The sequence below is a fragment of the Paroedura picta genome, chromosome 11, assembly GCF_049243985.1.
Source record: "Paroedura picta isolate Pp20150507F chromosome 11, Ppicta_v3.0, whole genome shotgun sequence".
Classification (NCBI taxonomy): Eukaryota; Metazoa; Chordata; class Lepidosauria; order Squamata; family Gekkonidae; genus Paroedura; species Paroedura picta.
In genome coordinates this window covers 22,927,452-22,951,635 of record NC_135379.1, presented here as the reverse complement: position 1 = coordinate 22,951,635, position 24,184 = coordinate 22,927,452, and the positions used below count along the sequence as shown (strand labels likewise).

Here is a 24,184-nt window from a genome sequence, read left to right as displayed (position 1 = left end):
CCCCATTCCTTGCTATTATAAAGTCTAATAAATATATGGCTGAGGTTTTTTGGAGGTCCTCTTGGAGCTCTTCACAGTCAGCTTCGGTTTTCACTATCCTGAATAATTTAGTGTCACCTGCAAACCTGGTCAGTACATTATTCATCTCAAAGAAGACCAGAAGTCCCAGTCTTTTCCAACTTCATTTTCTTCCTGTTTTTGTCTGCCATTCATATTTCTTTAGTAAGATTCAACGGTGGAGGAAGGGGGAACAGACCAGGATCAGTGTCAATGGCAACCTGTATGTTCTGACAAGAAAGTGTACCTTGATACTTTTATGACTTTGCAGCCAGTCCTGGGAAATAGAAAGATTAATATTTATTACATTTTTGATGTATTTACCAGTTTCTAAATGAACCCATCTCCCAATGGTAAAGCAACCAGGAAAGCCATACTTATTGCTTACCTCGAATCCCTCTTTTGTCCCTCACCTAATCACCTCTGTCATGCTTCACCTAACAGAGCTAAAGTTTTACTACCAAAGGAAGACAGTTTCAGTATACTAATCCTCAGCTTTTAATGTTCTTGATACCTTTTTTGTATAATGCTTGGAGCAGCACAGTTGCTCACACATCCATAGTTTATACTTTCCACCCAAATGTTTAGGACTATTCATGAACCTAAGTACCATGTTGATAACACATGGCCATCAGGGTCTGTTCCCTCTTCTTCCACCGTTGAATCTTACTAAAGAAGTATGAATGGCAGACAAAAACAGGAAGAAAATGAAGTTGGAAAAGACTGGGACATCTAGTCTTCTTTGAGATAAAGAACTGAAGGTAAAATATAAACACAGGTTTGCTCACATTGGATACTAGGAGTGGGTGAGGAAAAAACAAGTAGGTGGAACTAAAAGCTAAAAATATGGAACCCCCCAAAGAAGAAGAAGAAGAAGAAGAAGAAGAAGAAGAAGAAGAAGAAGAAGAAGAAGAAGAAGAGTTGGTTCTTATATGCCGCTTTTCCCTACCCAAGGAGTCTCAAAGCAGCTTACAGTCACCTTCCCTTTCCTCTCCCCACAACAGACACCCTGTGAGGTAGGTGAGGCTGAGAGAGCCCTGATATTCCTGCCCGGTCAGAACAGTTTTATCAGTGCCGTGGCGAGCCCAAGGTCACCCAGCTGGCTGCATGTGGGGGAGCGCAGAATCGAACCTGGCTTGCCAGATTAGAAGTCCGCACTCCTAACCACTACCCTTTGTCTCACACACAGAGAGATGCCTTTCCCCCCTGTTGCCTTGAAAACCAGAGAAAAAGACAGGAAAGAGCCTTAGAGGTGAACTCAAAGTTAACTCTGTAGGCCTTTAAACTGCTCTACCACAGGGGAGGGGGGGGAGTAGCCTAGCTGGTCAGATTCTCTGACCTGTATTTGACTTTTAAAATACTTGAAAAAAATACCAGTAAGGTGTTGTTGTTTCTTCTTTTCAATTTGGATCCAGCCAAAAGCACACCCCCGCTGGACGCCCAGCACTCACAAGCAGCCAAGGGCACTGATTCTTTGAAAATAAGAATGCACAATCCAAACACAGACATCATCCAGCCCTCTTATCTTCCACTCTCCCCGCCATGCAACCCCATTTCCCCATTCACCCGTCCCAAGTGTTCTTTTTTGTCCTTTCACTAAGTAATGAGAGTGACGTGTGATCCATTAATACAGCAAGCGGCAGCTCACAAAGAAGCAGCTGGCACATTAGGTGCTGTCCAAGTGCCAGCGCTGAGGTATGCACCAAACGAGATTATGCTTTATTTATTTGGCTGGTTAAATGCGATGCAAAATGGAAGGTGCACAGGAATAGAACAATTACTCTGGGGAGCCTTCTTGAGATCCCTTTGGATTCACTGCAAAAACCCAATTTATCTCTTTTGCATTTGCATTGGATGTCTGCAAAGTGCAAAATGCAATTTCCAACCATCCTTATTAGGGATACCTCAGAGCCAGAATATTTAATGCAGCAACAAAGCAAACAGTTGCTCTTTTCATCAGGCCAGGCTGTAGTGATTTCATAAAGCTCTGAACCAATTGCGTTTTGTCCAGAAGTCAATGCAATCCTGAAGCAGGGGTACGCCCTTCTAAGCCCTTTGCCTTCAGTGGGCTTAGAGGGTTATAAGGAGAGCATTGCAAGGATGCTGATTACTTGACTGATCATCTAGGCCACAAAGAGAAAAAGAAACTTTACTAAGCTTTAGATTGCTGAGGCAGCCTCTCTTATATGAACAAGTACTTTCTCTCACATGATGATTCTTTGTCTCCAGTAGACACACTCACCGGGTGAATTCATGTCACCATTTCTGAGGTAAACAAGTCATTGCAAGGTGATTTCCCCCTTGCATTTTCATGAACTTGAGTCCTCTAACAGTGCCCCTCATGTTAAGCAATTAGTGCTAGAGAAGTAAGACCATGAACACATAAAATTGTTTAACTACACTCTATCTCAACCTTTCTCAACCTTTTTACCATTGAGAAACGTTCTTCAGGCTTCAAGAAACCCCAGAAGTGGCATGATCATGCAGAATATGGTTGGGAAGCATGGCTGTGTACATGCTCACTTGGAGCCCCTTCCCACCCCCTCCAGGCCCGTCATTGGCCAGTTGGGGAGGGGCAGATCGACTTGACCATATATGTTCATATCACTCAGATTTTTATCAGTTTTTTAAAAAAAATACATAAAAAATCAATGAACTCCCACCCATTTGGGAAACCCTTCCAGGGCTATCAAGAAACCCCAGGGTTTCATGAAACCCTGGTTGAGAAAGCCTGCTCTATCTGGTTGAACATTATCAAGGACTTGGGCAGAGAAAGATCTTTCCCAGACCTTGACCAGGAGACAACAGTGATATTTAACGATATTTTCACCGTTATGATTAATTTTTAGTAGGCTATATTTTCCATTCAAAACTCAACCCTCTATGTGGATTAGCCAACCAAATCTGAAAGGTTATGAACTAGTTGCCTAACAGGAAAAACAGATCTGTCTCTCACTCATACTTGGCCACTTTCTCTTTATCTCTCTGTTCCAGGACACAAACTTGTTTGTGCTGCGCAGCCCTTCGTGCTGCACCAGTGAAAAGAAAAATAGCTTTTTGAGCTATCTCAACTGGTTGGCAAGCCAACCATCACCAGCTCCTCCACAGGTCTAAAACCTCTTCCCAGTTTCATAAGGCTCTCTTAAAATACAATTTACTTAGCGCCATTCAAGCTGCTAATGATAAAAACATATGGTTAGCTGAACACTGACCTGACCATCTCGGAATTTCTCTTCAAGCAGACACAAAGCAAGAACCTGACCACAACGGCAATCATAGAGTTCCGCTGCCTGGAGATTAATTTTTGGTCGGTGAATAAGGCGCTCCTTTTGATATAAAGTCATTAATTCAGCTTGCCGTGTTTAAATGGCAAATTCTCTCTGAGTTAATGTTGTAAAGTTCAAAACAAAATCCTGCATCTAATGTAAATGAGCTCATTATCTCACCTCTGATCTTTATGGGCTTAATTTGCAGATGACCTGTTTTATATTAATTTTTCCCCTTTTCTGTTTTAAAGCAAGAAAATATGTCAGGTGAAGATCCATGTCCCATATTCGCTCTGTGTGTCCTTCCTAATAAACACACCTACTTGGATTGAATAAAGATACATAAATCAATCTTCAAGTCATACAAGGTGGATATTTGGAAACAATAAAATAAATGGTAGCAATCAAGGTGAAATCCACAATGTCCAAAGAAAGTAAAATAACCTTCCGATCTAAGCTCTCCATATATTTTTTCACCATTAATACTGCAGTCTTTTAGACACTGCAAAGCTACTTAAGCTAGAAGTTCAGAAATTTCCATCAATGTCAATGGACCACCCTACCATATCTCATTAAGCTTTGGTCACAGTAGCTGTGTTCGCTTCATCATTGTATGGTGATTTACAAATGGAACATTTCTGCTTAGAGCGCCCATGTGCAGTTGCTGTCAGTAATTGAAGGGCACAGCAGATGAAAGAAGCTGGCCACGGATCATCAAAAAATACCAAAGTGACAACCATGCTGGTAGCATCACAATACAAGGATCTGGGCTAGTGGGGGAGGGGGGGAGATACCACAAATTGCCAAAATTGGGGGCAGAAGAGAAGCTTCTCTAATATGAACTCATGATCCCTCTGATCTGTTTTCCCCTGTTACAATACACAGGCTGCAAGTTCAGACAATAGATGTGTAAGGTAGATTATACAAAGATCTACAACTGTTATTCAGGAGCAATGCTTTGCAGTAGTGGTTAGCTTCTATTTTTTGCAGTCCAACACAGAGATAAGCCACCACTGTCTGCATTTAGTGTTCTCAGACTCATTACTTGGTTCCTCAGCATCCAAGAAACTCTGGTAGAATCATGGAAGGTACCTTCAGGTTCATCTAGTACAACCCCCTGCACAATGCAGGGAACTCAGAACTACCTGCCCACCCACAGTGACCAGATGATGCCCCCCCTCAAAAGCCAGAATCCCTGGCCAATCTGGCATGGAGGAAACTTGCCTCCCAAATCCAAAATGGCAGTCTCCAGATGGAATAGGGCCAAACAGGGTGCGGCCAGCTTGACTGGCCCTCCCTATCCAGCTCCCGCCCTCCTTCCCTGAAGGCTAGCCACTTTCTCAGATGCCTGAGAGAGACACACAGAGACACAGAGAGCCCTGCCAAACCGCAAATGACCCCTGATTACCTCCTATGGCTCCTGCTGCAAGAGAGAGAGAGAGAGATCCCCTGGGTCCTAGCGCCCTTTGCATTCCTGGTTGCAATGGGTTTTCTTGATAGTCCAATATATACATCTTTTTCAGAGTCCTTATCACTACTTAGAGTGTAAGTCCATTTTCTCTAACAGACACTGTCAATCTTGATAGTGGTTTCAGCCATTCATTCACTCAAGTATCACAAATAATAGCATTGTGTTCTGAAATTCCATATGATTTGGACTTAGCATGTAGCAAACACTTCCCAAGTCTGAACCATGACTGCAGTGCAGAAGATTCTACATGGATTAAACTACATTGTAATCTTAGAACACGAAGACAACAAGTAAACACAGTGTACCACACTAATGTGTCCACCTGAGGGAGATCTGGATCTATCTACAGGTGACACAAAAGGAATAGGAGTCACAGAGATCTGGGAAAGGTATAAAAGTTCTGACTCTTTTGGGTAGTGAAAACTGGGGTCTAAAGATCAACTCTTCCTCGTCTAGGTGACTTCAGCAGACAATGTTGCTTTGGGAAAGGTGAAATGATGGGGGGCCAGGCATTGGGCACTGCTTCTTGATATGCAAATGTGGATGTTACAAGGGTATCCCAATTTTTGCATGTGCAGCATTGGAGGGTATTACATTAGCTGTAACTAAACGAAACTGAGGAACAGAATGACTTTATAAGTGCTGCTGATGTACTAATCATTTGCAAGTGTAGCTTTTCAGAACTAATTCAGCTCACACCCGGGGTTAATGCACAGCATATTTGTGGTGGCAGAGCAGAAGCTTGGATCTCAAAAACAATTTCCGTTAATGGAAGAGTGATTTGCACCAATTCTGCCTTCCCACTGCAGGCCTCATGCTGTCCCTGGGGGTACCCTGTCCTGCTAGGGTAGCATTGCAAGGAGATTTACCGGCGGCACTTAAAGGAAGGGGAGACAGGGAGGTTTCCTTATATCTATGGAAGTGCTTTCCACTAGCAAAAATTATCCATAATGAACCAGTAGAGTTTCTTTAGGGTAAGATGTTTTCTCTTTCTCAGCAGCCCAGTTGTTGGAGCTCAAGGCCAGAAGTCACCCTGTTAGCAACTATTCCCTGGCTCATCCCAGTCCTAAATATTTATGTCCATGTTCCCTGTGCAGCTCTCAAACCCTGGAGGCAGATGCCACGATGAAGGACAAAGGAGGGAAGGATGGGCCAGTACTGGGCAGCCTCTGTGGGCACATAGCTCCCCAACTGCTGGACTGCACATAAACCACACCCCCTCCTCTACCTGAGGGGAGGGGTTGCAAGGAGTGGCATTCTCTTTCTCAGAAGGCCAACCTAATGCTTTCACAAACACCGAGACCTTGTGTGAACTTCAGTCAGCCTGCAGCTTGATCATGAACCCATTCAACGGAAGGGCAAGTCTAACCAAGTATCTTCCAAAGTAATCTCCTACGTCACTTACTTAAAAGACGTTTTTCAATTTAAAAAAAAACAGCCAAACTTCCAGATGAATGTAGTTGGGAGACAATGCCTGCTTTTCATATTCATGAGCACTTAATTGAAAGGGGGATGGGGGGCCAACAGGAATGAACAAAAATCCAAGCCATCAAGTAACAATTTATGAGAATACATTTACTGTTTAATTGGATCTGGACTGTCAGTTGGAACTGCAGATATGCGATCCAAAACAGTCACAGCAGGCCTGTGTGAAGTGCTTAATGAGATGTCCACTAACGATTGACTCCTTTAATGCTGCGCTAGAAGCACGTGTCTGCTAAAATGTGAAAATCTGGTCTGATCAATCATTTGTACCGCAGACATTTCAGGAACCATGTCGAGGCAGCTTTCAAACACAAAGACAGGTTTGGCCAGCAGTCGTTACGATTCATCTTTTATTTTAAAAACATCCTGCTGTTAAAACTCTGAAGTAATCTGTTAAATTAGGGATTTGAAGAATGTATAAAAATACATTTGAACTCAAGATCAAAATGCAGGATATATTTAGCACCCCAGATATGTGCTGGGGGGCTCCGTTTCTTGCCCGCTACCCTGCCGCTGGTGGGCATGATCTTCTGCTGTGTCTCCTCCACCAGCTCGCCATGTGAGCGCGTTTGCTGTGTCGCTGCAGATCTGCAATTCTTGCGCCACCGTGAACACACAAGCACGGGACAGAATTTATAGACTTTCTGTTCTCACCACTAATAACGTTTAAGAATTAAAAAAAAAAACATTGAAAATTAACTCCCACCCATTCAGGCCCTTCAAGGCCTGTCAAGAATCCCCAGGGTAAAACCCTGGTTGAGAAAGCCTGTTCTAGATGTTGCTTAATAAATACAAGGTTGGGAAGGCCTTTCCACAGCACGATCCACCTAGTTGGAAGTAAATGTGACTGGGCCGAAAGTGTCAGCCACTTCTCAACATATTAGTGGTGTCTAATGTTGTCAAGTTGCAGCTGACTTACAGTAACCCCATGGGGCTTTCAAGGCATGAGACTTAAAGGGGCTATTTGCCATTGCCTTCCTCTGTGTCGCACTCCTGAACTTCCCTGGTGGACTCCCATCTAAGTATTAACAGTTCCGCAGGGCCTGTAAAAAGGAGCTCTTCCGCCAGGCATTTGGTTGAGACCAGACGTAATTAACAGCGATTGAAGGGGCCCTGCCCCCCCGCCCCCCTGCCCCCCCTCAGAATTCCACCAATGCTCTGGACCTGTTTGCATTGTTGCACTGTTGTATTGTTTATATTGTTTATACTGTTATATTGTTATATGGTTACAACTATTAGTCATTATTATTGTAAGGTATTCACTTGTTTATAGACTGTTTTTTGTATTGTTCTTTGTTCCTATGTAAACCACCCTGAGCCTCCGGGGAGGGTGGTAAATAGATAGATAGATAGATAGATAGATAGATAGATAGATAGATAGATAGATAGATAGATAGATAGATAGATAGATAGATAGATAGATAGATAGATAGATAGATAGATAGATAGATAGATAGATAGATAGATAGATAGATAGATAGATAGATAGATAGATAGATAGATAGGCAGGCAGGCAGGCAGGCAGGCAGGCAGGCAGGCAGGCAGGCAGGCAGGCAGGCAGGCAGGTAGACAGACAGACAGACAGACAGACAGACAGACAAATAAATGAATAGATTCAAAGGTTAACTAGGTATAGATATACATGGCTAAAGACCTGCTGGGTTGACTTTAAAAGTCTCTCCCAGGAAGAAGACTCCAGGAGGAAGGCAACCTGGAGATTTGCCACCTCCTCCAGCTGCTGCCTTATATATCACTCCTATGTAAGAAATAGCAATACATTAAACACATCCCCATTTAAACCAGAGTTATTAATACCTCATACTGTTTCATTGAGCAATCTGTTTTCAGGAACATAACCACAGTGTTAAAGGAGATATTACTATACACAGTGACCTATACTAAAGATCAGATTATAAACACAACATTAAACTATAGGTCTTGAGAATGAAGATGTTGACTTAATAGGTATTCATGGAGGCAAGGACCATCAGTGGCTACTAACCCTGATGACTAAAGGAAATCCCATTGGTCAGAGGGAGTAAGCCTCTAAATACCAACACTAGGAGGCAACATGGGGAGAAATCCTGGCCTCTATGCCATGCTTGTTGGCCTTCCAATGAAATGTGTTGGCAACTGTGATGATGATGCGGGCTAGATGGAGCTCTGATCTGATCCAGCACACCTCTTGTATTCAAAGAATTAATTATGATTAGCTTGTGAAACCAGGATCCAGTTTACAGACAATGATTCAGTTCTGGTTTGCCTCAATAAATACCTCATTCCACTTTAGGGAATATGTTTGATTTCATATCCTAGTTTCAGATCCTAATTAGTTATCATAGCTAGTGGAGTTACCTAAGTTCAAGCAGTTCATTGTATTTCACTTAATTAAACCATGGTTTTACATGATGACTGAACTGAACCTAACAACTGCTTTGTTCCCTATAGTGGCAGGAAATATCCTCCACTTCAGTCGTAGTGAGTCTGTGGCCCGGACAAAAATCAAAGATGGAGTCTGAGAATCACTGCCATCCCCTGCCATGCTGTACCCCTTGCCACTGGGTCCAAGCAATGGGTGGTCTTCACCTCATGTGAAGTGGGGGAGCTACTGCTGCCACCAGAAGATGGCTGCCTGGGCTTTGCATGGGACATAAATTAAGCCACCATCTCCAAGTCAGCTGTTCTAGCTCCAGATGAGGATGGTAAAATTAACCCATTGCTACCAAGTTGGCTGCTCTCTCTGCTGGAGGGCAGAGCCATGGGAAATCACCCCCAGCGTGGGGTGCAGTCCACCTCTGATTGCCAGGCACCTCACACCGCATCACAGTTGCAAATGCCAAGGAAGAAGGAAGAAGGGGAAAGCACTAGTTACTCCATATGAGGATAGCCTCCTCACAAAAATTTTAAAATGCACCTGTGACCCACAGACCTTCTCCATCACTATATAATGTGAACAGTGTTTTCGAGATCTATGCATCATGGCTGATGTTATTTGAGCTGGCATTTTATGCCTAGCATTTATCGTACAGACTTGTACAGTATGCCAAATCATGGCATTTTCTGCTTTTCTCTTTACAGAACAACCAGTTATTTAAAATCACCAAAAGGTCAAAGACATGATTTTCGAGATTCTTCAACAAGGATACAAAAAAGACATGAATCACATGCCACTTGAGCTGACAAACTTACAATTAAACTTGGCTTAGTCCTCCTGAAGTAATTAAAATCAATGAGCTAAGCAGACTTGTCTGCAGGTTCTCAGCTCAAGTAGTTTTTGTAGATTGTATCACTGATCCTTTGCAATCTGCAGCAAGAAAGAACAAGAGTGAAGAGACGTAAGGACATATTTTATGATAGATAGGAGAAGGTAGTTCATAAAACATGTCTTTGTCTTGTCACTCTTGTTCTACCATCTTGCAGATTGCAAAGGATCAGTGATATTTTTGTATTTTAATAATCTGTAATGCAAACATTTTGTATTTTAATGAATGTGTGATATATAATATAGTTACATCATTACTTTTGATTTAGGACTGCATTTAACTGACTTAGTTTTTATTTGTTGGTGGAAATTTGCAACAAAAAGAAATTGACTTAAAATTCATTTTCCACTGGTGTGGCCAGCATTTCTTGGTGGTCCATCAAGCCCTGACCCTGATCAGTGCCAGTTTCGCCTCCTTTGAGCTGAGGATCTTCAGTAGATTTCTGTCAGATGGAATCTATACCCCTTTAGTAGGCGTAGTGGAGAAGTTGGTCCTGTAGAAACACTAGTCCCAGCCCATTGCTGGGGGCTGCCATAAGTCAACTGTGACTTGACAGTCCTTAACACAGGGATAACTGCTCAGGGGAAGTATAATAGTATGGTATAGTCTGTTCACATCTCAGAACCTAAGCAGGGTTGGTACTTGGGTAAGAGACCATTAAGGGAGGCTCAGCAGAGGAAATCAAGAGCAAACTAGCTTGGCTTCTCACTTGCCTTGAAAGCCCCTTCTCGGAGCCCCCATAAGTCAGGTGCGATTTGATGACTCGTACATGCATACATAGATTGCCAGCCCTCAGAAACAGACTATTGGATGAGATGTGCTGTTTACCAGCCCTTATAGTTGAAACACCATTTTGCACATTGGCTCATCTGAGCAAGTTTTCAGTCCCCCACACTCAACATGTCTTGTGACAGCTGCTTAAAACTCCTTTCATTGATGTGATTATGGCCATTACATGCTGTTTTTCAGCATACAGAGGAGTAGAAAACCTTCCCATAACCTTTCTTTACTGTATGCATATATAATGCCTGACACCGTGCACTGCTGCTCCCTTGCTGGTGTCTTCCAATCAATCCTCAATACAAGTAAATAAACACCCCCCCCCCCCATCAGTCTGAAAACTCTTAGAACTCGCGAAAAAATATATGAACTGAAGAAGAGTTTGGTAGCCTCAGGGGGGCCATATCTGCTGCTTGCTTTATTGGCTCTCTCTGCTTTGCTCTGTCAGGATGCCAAGTTTTTGCTCCAGACAGTTGGCCAATTCATTCAGCATCTCCATTCAATTCCATGCCTTCCTTAGATGAATGAGATGCTGTTGTGACTAATGACCCTTGTTCTCCCAGAACCCTGCCTTTATTGTCTCTCTTTCTCATCAGTAGGCAAGCAAGGATTAGTTGGGACTAGTACAATAATGGGTTGGAAGAGGCTCGAGGAAGGGATCTCAGAGGAGAAATGGTGGCTGTTCATTTCAGGTTGACGTGAGCAATGCCCCCTCTTTCAGTTAGTCTCGATGCTCTCAATAAACGCTGCCCCCCAAAAGATCAAACTCTCTCTCCATTAGAATGAGTGGGGCAGGACCCACTGGCACCTGGGCTGGCTGAACGCTCGGGCTAATAACACGAAAGCACGGGATCGTAAGGAAACCATGCCAGTTTGATTTTTCCAGACTGGGCTGGTGTGTTTTCCTATTTTTCTTTCCTTTAAAAAAAGTTGTAGTCTGGTTCTTAACTGTCAAATTCTCACCACACGTACGTGATTTGCAACGTTTTTAAAACAGCATGAATGTTCTATTTTCCCAGGCACTATAATCTAGAATTTTATTGACGACATTTTAATCCTGTCTTTCTTCTAAGGAGCTCAGTGTGATATGCATCATCCCCCCCTTCATTTTACCCTCAGAACAATTCTGCAAGTGCGTGGCTGCCCTAGGAGAGCTTCATGGCAGAGTGAGGATTTGACACTAGGTCTCCCCAGTCATCTTCTGACACTCTTGACCAGGGGTAGTCAAACTGCAGCCCTCCAGATGTCCATGGACTACAATACCGATGAGCCCCTGCCAGCATTTGCTGGCAGGGGCTCATGGGAATTGTAGTCCATTGACATCTGGCAGGCTGCAGGTTGACTACCCCTGCTCTTGACTATACCACACTACTATCAGGACCCAAATCTCACAGGGCCATTGCTAGGTAGCATCAGTGGGTGCACAAACTCATCTGGAACACTAATTTTGTTAACTGGCGCAATTTCCATTCAAGGAATCACCATTTCTTTGTTATAAAAGCAAATATCATTTTGCTTAAAAGATTGGTGGCATCTGGGGCCACCCAAATGGTAATATGTCACATTCTATTAATCTACCATATCCAGTTCTGCCTACCGAAAATTCTCTGGTGAATTTTTAAAATAGAAGTATAACTTTTATACTTCAAAGATCCCAGGGGGGGAGAGAATTCTCTCTATAGCCACTATAAATAAGATCATGGCAGGGTTCCCTAATAATGAGGAAGTTATTATTTAACAAAGGTGTTCATTATAAGTGGGTAAAAGCTTCTGAACTTAAAATAACTGCTCTTAGTCAAGTTGCATGTTTCTGAGGCTAATACATAGATACTAAAATATACATGGCTCTCTGAGATTGGCAACAATTCCAGAATTTCCCATTGTTTGTAAAGAAATGGTCACTTGTCTTTCTGTCTTCATCTTTGAAGCCTCAACTGGCCATGTAGAAAGTAGGGTTACCAACCCCAAAGTGGGAACTGGATTTCTCCCAAAATTCCAACTACCAATATCTATTCCCCTGGAGGAAATGGCAGCTTCAGAGGGTGGATTCTATGGCATCAAATCCCCACCGAGATCCCTCACCTCCCCAGCTTCTCCCACCCCAGGCACAAAAATTTATCTTAATTCCAAGGTTATATGCATTAACATATGATGGGGGAATAAAGTCCTTATAGCTTCTACCTCAGTCCAGGGCTGAGTTAACTGGCATTTGAGGAAGACGACATTGATATTATGGCAACTGCTGGTGCATCTATATTTCAAGACCAACATTGTGATGTATGTTTATGGCCACCCTCTATGGCTTTTGTTGACTCTGTTCTAACCCAAGTTTTTGAACCCCGATCACTGTCTTCTCATTACTCCTGGTTCAACAGTGTCTTCTCACCCCAATTGTGCCTTTCTTCTGAAGAATGAGATAGGGTTAGAATCAAGTTTCCTGCTAGGGCAAGAGACCTCTTGCTGGCAACCTGCTCTTTCCACGGCTGTTTCTTTGCACAGCAAAAGAGGGGAATGCAAAATTGCTGGTGTCATGGTCAACATGATGGCTCTTCCAGGGAAATCCAGAAATGAATCACCAGAAACCCCTCTGGTTTTACCATAGAGTTTCCATCACATATAACAATGTGATGTCACTTCTACCAGTGCCCCAACATCTTCTACCAGGTGCCAACCATCAACCAGTTATCCTAGCTTAGAAAGTATTCAAAACATAGGTTGAAGAGGAACCCCAACATGTCTAAACCTCCTTGATTAGCACTATAGAATATATTCTATGATCATCTAGTCTAGATGGTTATAATACAACATCAGCTGAGACCAGCAGGAACCCGAATGTATGGTGCCAGAAGCTCTGATAGAAGAATTAGCCATTATAAAGTCTTTAGAAACAGGAAATAATAAAGCATATTTTAATTTTTTAACTCTGTACAAGCATGAAGCCAATTTCAGTGCCAACAGATAATAGAATATAAAATGTCTTAGGTTAATGTTGTTTCTAGCATCCCAGCACACAGGCGGTCATGGGCTGTAAGACACAGGCCAGGAGCTCATGCCTTTGGAGAAGCCCAAGCACAAATTACCTGCGGAAAGGGAAGGAGGAATGGAAGATGGTCAGTCACAGGTCTTGTTCTCCCTTCCTGCACAGCTGTTGGCAGAGCATTATTTTGTTATGTTCCTGATGGCACATGACAAGTGAGGAACCTGCCAGGACTTGCAGGGGGAGGGATCATATTTTCCCCTGCCCCATTTTTTCCTCTTTCCCTTCCCTAAAAGCCGCCATTTCTGCTTCATGTTTCCTTCTCTTCTTCCCATCCACAACACAACCCATTTTTATCTTCCCCCATCTTCAGTTTTCCCTCCTCCTGGCAGCCTATCCCTAGGAAAACTGCACAGTTCCAGTTGCTGGACTGGGCCCAGTTATGTTATACCAGCCACCAGCTCAGTCATGCAATTATTCCTCCTTTTCCTTTCTGGCAACCCCCATATCCTTATCTTTCCGTTCTTCCTTTTCTCCTCCCCATCTACCCACCAATTTTTTTCTGTCCCACATCTGCAGTTATTTTTATTATTTATTAACTTCACTTTCTCCACATTGGGGTCCCAAAGCAGCTTACAAAATTCTCTTCTTCATCATTTTATCTTCACAACAATCCTGTGTGTATGTAAGACTGAGAATGTGTTCCTCAGCCAAGTCATCCAGTGACGTTCCATGGTGGAAAGGAGAATTGAATCTGGATCTCCCACATTGGCTTTTGTGTGGCGGCTGCTTTTGAAGAGTATCAAGAAGTTGGGCCTGGGTGAATCATCTAAGACAGTCAGTAGAGAGTTGTTTAGTAGTTCCTGCTAGGTCTGCTATGAGTCCTCCCTCTAAGTCCGAAACAGCTCTGGAAAGGGACAGACCCTCTCATATTATAGAAACCAAGCCTGGAAGGCTGAAAATAATGTTGTTGCCTAGCAACAGCAACTTTATTTATTTATTATTTTATTTATATCCTACCACTCCTGTACAAGACTCAAAGTATTCATTTCTTAAACATGGCTTCTATTATTTTGAGAATTTTTATCACCCCAATGCATTTTTTAAAGAATTACATTTTTTTTCTCAGGTTTTTAGAAAGATCCATCTTGTCTCTCCGTGGTTCCAACTCCAGATCTAGGTATCCACAAATGGGCCACACTGAGAATTAGATGTACTGATTGATTTACAAATGTATCCTCCATGGTTGTAAATTAGGAGGTAAGAGCTGCAAGAAGCTGGGGGGGAAGGCTATCTGGAAATAATTTGTTTAAAGAAAAATACTTTGCACTCAGTTTCAAATTTGCAAAATTGTTGTTGTCCACATATTTGGCCCCTGTACTGTTTCATCTGCCTTTCATCCCATAAACTGTAGGTCTAGTTCCTTGGTTGGAAAGTAGTTCTGAGTCTCTCTGTAGTTAGGGCAGATGAAGCGGCCTTTTATGTTTCATCTGCCTCTTATCCCATAATCGCTAGGTTTCCATTGGTGTTTTTGAGAAAGGAAACATTGGCATCACAACCCTTCTAGCATGTTTTGAACATCCGAATGCATGAAGATGAGAAAGTTTCCATTTCTTAATTTGCCATTACCAACAGATCATTTTTGTTACACTGATGATTCATGCTATTGACTAATATTTATTCAATAGGTATTAATTATTCAAGTATACCTTCGTTAGCATTACCGCTAAGGCAGGAACAGTGCGGGACATGAATTTTACTCAAAATTAGCAAAACAGCCGAACTCAGGCTGCTGGAAAAGGGAAAAGGGGCTGAGCAGAGAGGCAGCCCTTTAAATAGAGGGCGTGGCTCAGCCCTCTTTGCCCTGCCCCAGCCTATACCTGCACCGGACCTTCATGCAGCTAACCTGCCTCGTCCCCTTCTAGCCCCAACCTGCCCCACCCCCACCTCAGCTGCAGCATTGCAGCCTGCACTGAGTTGCAAGGCCATCTTTGTCCATGGAGAGAATCCTATGACATTCTTGATCCCTAGCTTAACAGTGAATTCCTACACTTCCTTTGGTTAGTTCCCTAGCTCTGACCCTGCATTACACTTCATTTTAAATATACTGAAAGGCCAACACCAAGATTTCCTCCTCAATTCTCAGTGTTCTAGGTCACTGAAAAAAAATAGTTAAGTTTCTTTGCAATCGACCTGTCTTTTTGATTACCCTCGAGAGCTTTAATACTCTGGGAAGCCTAGTAAGATTCTTACAAATGTCCTATTTCTGGCACAACTAAAGCCTTCATTATTAATTGGTTTAGTCTTTTTTATCATTTTTCCTACACATCTTTCAAGGCTGCACAGTATCAATCTGCTGGATGCTACAAAATGTTACATAGTTCACATGATGCAGTATTGCCAACCATTTCAATACCGATGAACGGTTTTTCGATCTGATATGGTGACACCCACTCTCTGGAATCCAACTTCTACTCCACACACCCACTCATAGTTATTATAAAGGCAAAGGTAAAGGTATCTCCTGTGCAAGCACCGGGTCATGTCTGACCCTTGGGGTGACACCCTCCAGCATTTTCATGGCAGACTCAATATAGGGTGGCCTTGCTAAATATAAACCCTGATACCTAGTGTACTTATTTCAGGACAGATCCATTCAGAATAAAAAGGTAAAGGTATCCTTCCCCAGTCATTAATGTTTTACCCCCCAGCAAGCTGGGTACTCATTTTACTGACCTCGGAAGGGTGGAAGGCTGAGTTAACCTTGAGCCGGCTGCTGGGATTGAACTCCCAGCCTCATGGGCATAGCTTTCAGACTGCATGTCTGCTGCCTTACCACTCTGCGCCACAAGAGGCTCTCTAAGGATATTATACACACACACAAATGTACATATCATAAACTATAATTACCTAATTGGATTTATATACAGCATTGGATCTAACCCATTTTTCTCTTGTGAAAAGGGAAGAAAAGGAAGATGTTATGGCCGGCGTCTAAAAGAGCTATTCTGGGGCTCAAGGGACTTTCATAAACAAAAATCATGTGTGGCAGCAGCTGAATAAGGAAGGGACGAAATTGAACAGGAAAGCTGGGTGGATCCAACCTATAAGAATCTGCAAGGAACTTTTCCTGTCATTTCCCTTTCCTGCTTTCCCTCCCTCATCAATTTTATCTCACCAGACTTCTGAACCATCGCCTTCATCTGAAACGAGTATAATTTATAGGATTTATGCTACTTGTGGCCATTTGGGTTTCTCAGCTGAGCATTTGGTAGGAAATTGTAACTCCAATTGTATCTGAATTTTACATTTAAAATTCTGTCATCCTGCTATCTTTGTATGAACTCCCAACGGGCAGCAAGAAAACCAAGAAAATCATAACAAATAGTAAGGCAAGATAAACATAGCCATTCACAAGACAAATCTGTCAATATTAAACTGGAGTTTCTAGTCCAACGGCATAAAAGCAGTACACTAAAATGATGAAGGCGTAGCAGCGATGAATACGGAGACAAAACACGTGCCCACAGGAACCACAAGGAAACAATAAATGAAAGCCTCCAGCAACATACTACAAATGCCTAAAAGAACAGACATATTTTTATCCAGCACACAAAACTCATCAGCTTTGACATCCAGCCAACAGCTTAGAAGAGAGAATTTCAGAACTGTGAACTACTAAAGAAAAGTCCCTGTTTCCAGTCGTCACCCACCTCACCTCTGGAGCTTTGGGGGGAGCAGGCATTGCATATTTGCTTCTTTTATTTGTTAGATTCTTCGGCCACCCCTCTCAAACAGTAGTCTCCAGCAAACGCTGGCAGGGGCTCATGGGAATTGTAGTCCATGAACATCTGGAGGACCACAGGTTGACTACCCCTGGTCTCGAGGACTCCATACATAAGAACAGAAAACCACTAATATTTAACATCAATAGCAGTTAAAAGAAAAATGCTCCATTACAAAAAAAAGAAAAAAGAAAACTTGGAGTGAATAGATTGAAGAGACTGCAAGCCCAAGCTTGGCCAGAGGGAATGCAGAGCAGGGGAAGAAAGAGGGGAATTCAATTCAGATGTTAATAAGTGCCTTGGCCTCAGCCATATGCATGGTGGAAGAGAGCCACTTTACAGGCCCTGCAGAACTTTGACGGATCCAAAAGGGCTCAGATCTCTGCTGGCAACTCATTCTACCGGGCTGGAGGCAGGATAGAAAAGGCCCTGGTTCTGGTCAAGGTCAGGAGCCCTTCACTGGGGCCAGGTATCACCAGAAGTTTGGATTGGGTGAAGTAGAGTGCTTTGTGGGGAATAGACTCAGAGAGGCAGTCCCTAGGATATGCAGGTCCCAGACCACATAAGGCCTTAAAGGTTAAAACAAACACCTTAAACCTGATATAGAACTTGACCGGCAGCCAATCCTTGGGTTCTGTTCTCATTACCAAATTATGAACTGAGCAACTGAGGAATTAGAGTGTTCACATAATCTTGGCCATGGTGAAATGCACAAATAGCTTCTGCACCACAGAAATTAATGTCTATATTTTCTGCCCTCCTAGAAGGACCTACTCAAGTTTGTTGGTGTTTCTAGGGCCATCCCTCCTTTTCCCCCCATTTAAGGGGCTAACTGCAGTAGAGCACCACAGGCTAGATCATCTTTGAAGATGGGCTTTGTTCATTTTCCAGGCCTCCTGCAAGAGTCCCACAGCACTCCATCTCTCCCCTGCATTGTTTCACGTACTAGAAGATGGCACGGCGTTCATTTTGGAGGCCCTGGCAGAGAAACCTAATTTGCAGTTTCCAGTTAATTGAGCTTTTCTTCTTGGAAGAGAAAAAAAGTGAAAGACTAATGATGCAGATTTCACCTAGCCATGGCTGCCATAAAATACACGCGGGGGCTGCAAATCAGAAAATGTATATTTCATACCTTATTAAACGCCTTTCAACAATCATTCCTCCTTAAGCCCTAAAATGTCTGCCTCTTCTGTTCTTTGATGTGCTTTATAAACCTAAACAATTGGCTTGAGTTAATCCTATTTGTTAGGCAGTTTTGATGTACCACAATTACGACTCTCTCCTAAAGGGATATAAATTATGGACTGGTTTTTGGTCGCAAATGGAGAGATAGTATTTCTCTTCCTAGAAAGGACACAGAGTGAAACTATTGTCTATAATTGCTAATTTGTTTGTCTTGGTTGGGCATAGTTGCATTTCCCCCAAAAAATATCTAGTAAAACAGAGCCTGTTGTCTCGAGGGCATTGTTTCCTTATCACCGTCTTGCAGGAATATCAAACTTTGGAGCTATTTGCAGGCCCCAAGGACTCTGCTTTATCGGTAGGTTTTTCAAAATGCAGTGAAATGATTCCCGGGGCCATCCTAAACTAAGTTACTCCCACCTAATAAAACCACTGACTTCCATGGATTTATCAGAGTGTCACTCTGCTTAGGATGGCACTGTAGGTCTACTTCCTTGATTGGAAAGTAGTTCTGAGTCTCTCTGTAGTTAGGGCAGATGAAGCTGCCTTTTATGAGTCATATCACTGGTTCTTCTGATTTAGTATTATCTGACTGGCAGCAGGCACCCAAGGAACCTTGATTTTCTAGCCCTGAGATATATAGTTGTCGATATCAGGGATCAAGCCTGAAATTTCTGCATGGAACATGTGCTTTACCATGGAGCACCACCTACTGACCCTCATGTGTCAGGGGAAGCTCGTCTTTTAGAAGTCCAGACTAGCATCCAACAGCTTCCTCAAATGTCTCACACTCAACAATCCACAGGCAGCTGCTGCTGTCAGAATATCCCTCAAAGTCTTGTGTCTGTCCAACTGTCCCCCCCCCCCAACAGTTCTTCTCTGCTTTTACCAGCCTATCAGGACTGCAGATTTGCTTCAGACATTGGATAAGATGACCAGATTGTCCCACTTTTGGAGGGACATCTGGGGGCACCGGGCAAATTGTCCTTGAAATTAAAATATATATATTACAATATTATTTTTGCGTTCTATGAAACTTTTTGTTGCTCCATATAGACCAAATTTTTAATCAAGAACCCCCCTGGTCAATGGTGTCCCGCTTTACCAATGTTGAAATCTGGTCACCTTAACATTGGAGGAACACATATAGTTTGACTGAACTTGCTCCCCCGAGGTGTCATGCCTGATACACACCCCAACGCTTCAAGACCTACTAATACAGGCAATGTGTCAGAAATTACATTGATTGATGTTGTGGTTTTGAGCAGTTTCAAGAATGGTTTAGAAATTTTATCAACTGTATTTTAATCTATATATTATGGTAATTGATTTTGATGCTGTACATCACCCCGAGCCAGCTTGCCAAGAGAGAGGTATAGCAATCAAATAAATAAATTTTAAAAAATTAACCAAACTGAGTAGTTCCAAGGCAAAACCAGGTGACAACTTGTCTCAGATTCATTTGGGGAACTAATCCAGCCCCAGTCTTAAAGCTGTCTAAAGCAGGGGTAGTCAACCTGTGGTCCTCCAGATGTCCGTGGACTACAATTCATGCCATTGTGCTTTATCTCCCAAGTGAACATGGTTCAAGTCATAGAGCCTCGTCTTTGTACACAGAAGGTTTAATAACCGTCATCTCCAGTTAAAGGAATCTGATAGTAGACAATGTGAAAAATCTCTGGAAGGTTGCTTCCAATTCAAGTAGTCAATATCCAGCAGTTTCACGTGAACCATCTTTGCAGGCTGAAGTCAGGCTCAGCAACATAGAGTAGACATGGTTGGAAGACAGTGGCAGCTGCCCAGTAAGGCTGGTGCAACCAGAGCCCAGATCACAATGAGTAGGAAAAGAATCACATTTTCTTAGTAATTTAATTGCTAGGGAAATGCAATATCCTTGAAACCATTCCCTGAAGAAAAATGACAGAAAGCCACACATTCAGTTTTCAATGACCAAGCAATGCTTCTCCTAGAATGGCTGACTTCCAATTGCCTGGGAAAGTTCTAAGTTCATTACAGAATCTTCGTTGACATGAATATCTGCGAGAATTTTTTTTTAAATTTTCAAGTTTCTGAGCTGCATGTGAGAGCTTCAAAAGGCACAGCAAAGCTTTTTTTTTTTACAATCTCCGAAATTATAGATATTTAGCTCATATCGTATAAATAACCTCCGTTTGCGCAGGATGTTAAAAAAAAAAATCTTCCATGTGTCACCAAACTTGCTGTGTGATTCAGTAATAAATCCTGATTATGAAGAATGACAGACTGTAATTCATGTCTTCTACAAAATATCCTGTGATTAGTCAATTCTATACACAAATGTTTAAGCTCAGAACACTCTTAGGAACACTTTTTAGAAACTGGCAATTTGACAGTTTCAAGGTTTTAGACTTGCTGCACGCTTTCAAAATCGTAAGATGGGAACACTATTCATAGACCTCACTCTCCTTGGATTGCACTTTCAAGCTACTCTTTCTGCTCACGGTTTTTTGTGTCTCAAGGCAGAACCTTACGTGAAGAGACTTCAGAGGTGGCGAGATTTCCTTCACTGTTAGAGCCAGTTAGATTCCTGTCTTGCAAAAATAATTCACACACCTGGCCCATAAGGCTCTATCTTTTGCACAGCCTCAAAGATGTGCTGCAGCTATCACTGCTGTGGGTCCAGACCCCCTCACTCCTGCCCTCAGAGGTCTTCTTTAGCTATATGAGGAGGGAGATCCTACATTTCCACAGATTATGTTCTTAGTGGCAAACTCCGTTCCATCCTCTGAGCCTCAAGATCAGCTTTTCAGGGAGAGGCAGAATGGTACAGCCAGGAGTAGGAGGGGAAAATACTATTAGGTAAGCAGAATTCTACCCACAATCCTTTGGGTCCCTACAGCTGTAGATCATAGAATCATAGAATCATAGAATCATAGAGTTGGAAGAGGCCACACAGGCCATCTAGTCCAACCCCCTGCTCAACACAGGATCAGCCCAAAGCATCCTAAAGCATCCAAGAAAAGTGTGTATCCAACCTTTGCTTGAAGACTGCCAGTGAGGGGGAGCTCACCACCACCTTAGGCAGCCTATTCCACTGCTGAACTGTAACTGCTGTGTCGGATTGTTTGGCCTTCCTTCTCAAATATAGGGAAAATTCTATAATGCAGGGGTAGTCAACCTGTGGTCCTCCAGATGTTCATGGACTACAATTCCCATGAGCCCCTGTCAGCAAACCCTGGCAGGGCTTATGGGAATTGTAGTCCATGAACATCTGGAGGACCACAGGTTGACTACCCCTATATAATGTAACAAACTCCAGATCAGGGGTAGTCAAACTGCGGCCCTCCAGATGTCCATGGATTACAATTCCCAGGAGCCCCCTGCCAGCGTTCGCTGGCAGGGGGCTCCTGGGAATTGTAGTCCATGGACATCTGGAGGGCCGCAGTTTGACTACCCCTGCTCCAGATGGTCCTTACTTAATTAACAAAAGACTCCCTAGTCATCAGAAGCTATGTTTTTTCTTTAAAAAACCAAAATACTCAGGAGACCATGGCAGGAAGTGATTTCATGCATGATCTACTCATCTTCCTTCAGTGGCCATTCCTATTCTTCAACTGTAAATGAGAGAAAGGATCCTTGGAATTACTAGGTATCAAAAGTGTGAAATATGGAATGTTGCAGAGATACGATTAGATTTATGCATATCTTCACTCTCTGATGGTTTTTGTGGTTGAGTCCCCCTCCTGCAGTAGCCATTTTATGGTTGCTTCCACCACCCTCTCTCAGAATTCTAAAGGTTCCCAAGTTTCAAACAAGTTGGGGGTCCCTGACATAGAATGTTTCTGGTCTACTGTCCTAAAAAAACTGTTCTAGTATTTACAGCACCTGCCTTTCTTCATTGAGAGCTCTTAGAGCCTCATTTCAAGAGCCACAAAACCATCTTTCTGAGATGCAGATGTAAGATGGTCTGGCCTTCCTGGAGCCACACACATCTGACTTGGCTGAGAGCTGTGCACACTCTTTCACTTAAACAAAAAAATGGGATCATTCAAAGTTAGTCCCACACAAAACTTCCCAGTCTGAACTTGCTTAAGATTCATGAGTACAAAAGTCAATTGGTCACACTGCATTTCATCTGTCCTCTAGAATGCCCCTACACATTGCCACTTCAGAGAACTGAGAGAATAGAAAGACGCACACTAAGATGTGAAGAAAGGCACCTCAAAATAAGGGCGACATCCCTGGGTGTGGGTTTTTCCACATCAGCTCCCTCCTGGACTGGATCCAGCACCATAGCGCTGTTCTTTCTTCCATGGAAAGGAAAGGCGTTTTGTGGGGAGAAAGCAAGTACAGCCCACTGTTCTGACAACCAGTACAGTGGCAATGATTCCAGACGAGTAGCTGTGTCAATTTGTAGTGCCAAAACAAAACCCTCGTCCAGTGGCATCTCAAGGACTAACAAAAACGCAATGATGTTCTTCCTCTTAAAGGTTCTGCTGAACCCCCGTTTCATTTCACCACTAAAATGGCATCTCTTGCACCCAACGTTCCTGCCAAGCAGCCTCCCCCTTCATCATCTAGCTGGGAAGGTGACTGTCCACCTGGACAAGTGTTTTAAAATACCGAAGAGGAAAGCTGATTTGATGACCGAGCAGAGTGTCAGCGTATTGTTTAAAAACACACATCCTTTGATATTGAAATATTGCGATGTGTTTATATATAGTTGGATCCGTCACGAGGAGAAGCCAAGTGCTGTGAAACAAATCGAGCCTGTCACAGTGGAAATCATGCAGCGTGTCCCGTTGTAGCCGGCGTTACCTATGGCCTCTGCTAAAGTGGAAAATTCTGAAGCTTAGGGATATTGTAGCATGAGACTGGAAATTACACTCCATCTATCTATGTGTCAACCGATCTGCGGGCTGCCCAAGTACCAGCATTTCCACCCTGCTTTGCTGAAGAGCTGAACCATGACCTGAGAGGCAGCCTTCAGGGGGAAGAGACCTTCTTTCTGGTAATTAATTCTCCAGGACGGCTTGGTCTCAGACAGGGGGGAAGCAGGGGGGGGGAAGCAGTGGCGGAGGGACAGCCTTAGCCTGCTATCATCTCCGGGCAGAGCATCATCCTAGGCACAGGTTTTAAACATTCCAAAATTAAAAGAGCGGCAATTCCTGTAGCCGGCGCACACTGAGCCGTTTAATGCTTCATTATTTATTTATTAGCATTTTCGACACGGTAGGGGAGCCACACGGCTTTAAAAAATAAATGAAAATCAGCATGACATTAATATGACCAGAGAGAACATCTCACTCTTGCTGGAACGTCGCGATCAAAGTCAACTTGCTCGTTGGGTTTGGGCAGAGGGATAATGGGTTTGAGAGTCAGCGCATGACTCCGCTTCGTTCGTTAGGATACAAAATAGAATCCTCTGGATTTTTCTCAGCGCAGGGGAGACCGCCTTGTTTGGGATGTAACTCAAATGAATGGCTGGGAACTCAAGGAAGCACTGGGGGTATATTTCTCAAATGGCAGTACCCCTGCCTACTTCCTTTGCTGTATGACAAGGCACTGTTGAAATTAGAGGGGGAGGGGTTAAGGAGTTTGCAGACTGGCAGGAGAGGAAAAGGGCATTCCCCCCCCCTCAAAAGAATGAGAAATCACACTGGACTTTCCAAAGTTCTTCAAGCAAAGGTTGGATGCACACTTTTCTTGGATGCTTTAGGATGCTTAGGGCTAATCCTGCGTTGAGAAGGGGGTTGGACTAGATGGCCTGTATGGCCCCTTCCAACTCTATGATTCTATGATTCTATGATTCTATGATTCCATGATTCTATGAAAGTTACCCTTTGAATCCCATCCCATCCCATCCCAGTCTTAGTATTTTACAACTAGTGAATCAGGCGAGGAGGAAGGGGGGCGAGGCGGGAGGCGCTTCGTGCCTC

The 24,184-nt window shown here is 43.2% G+C and overlaps 1 protein-coding gene across 1 annotated transcript in view; it reads right to left on the bottom strand.

Annotated features, from left to right (window-relative positions):
* The window catches only part of NXPH1 (neurexophilin 1), a 174,659-nt gene that overhangs the window by 115,921 nt on the left and 34,554 nt on the right, over nt 1-24,184 (bottom strand). The window lies entirely within an intron of this gene.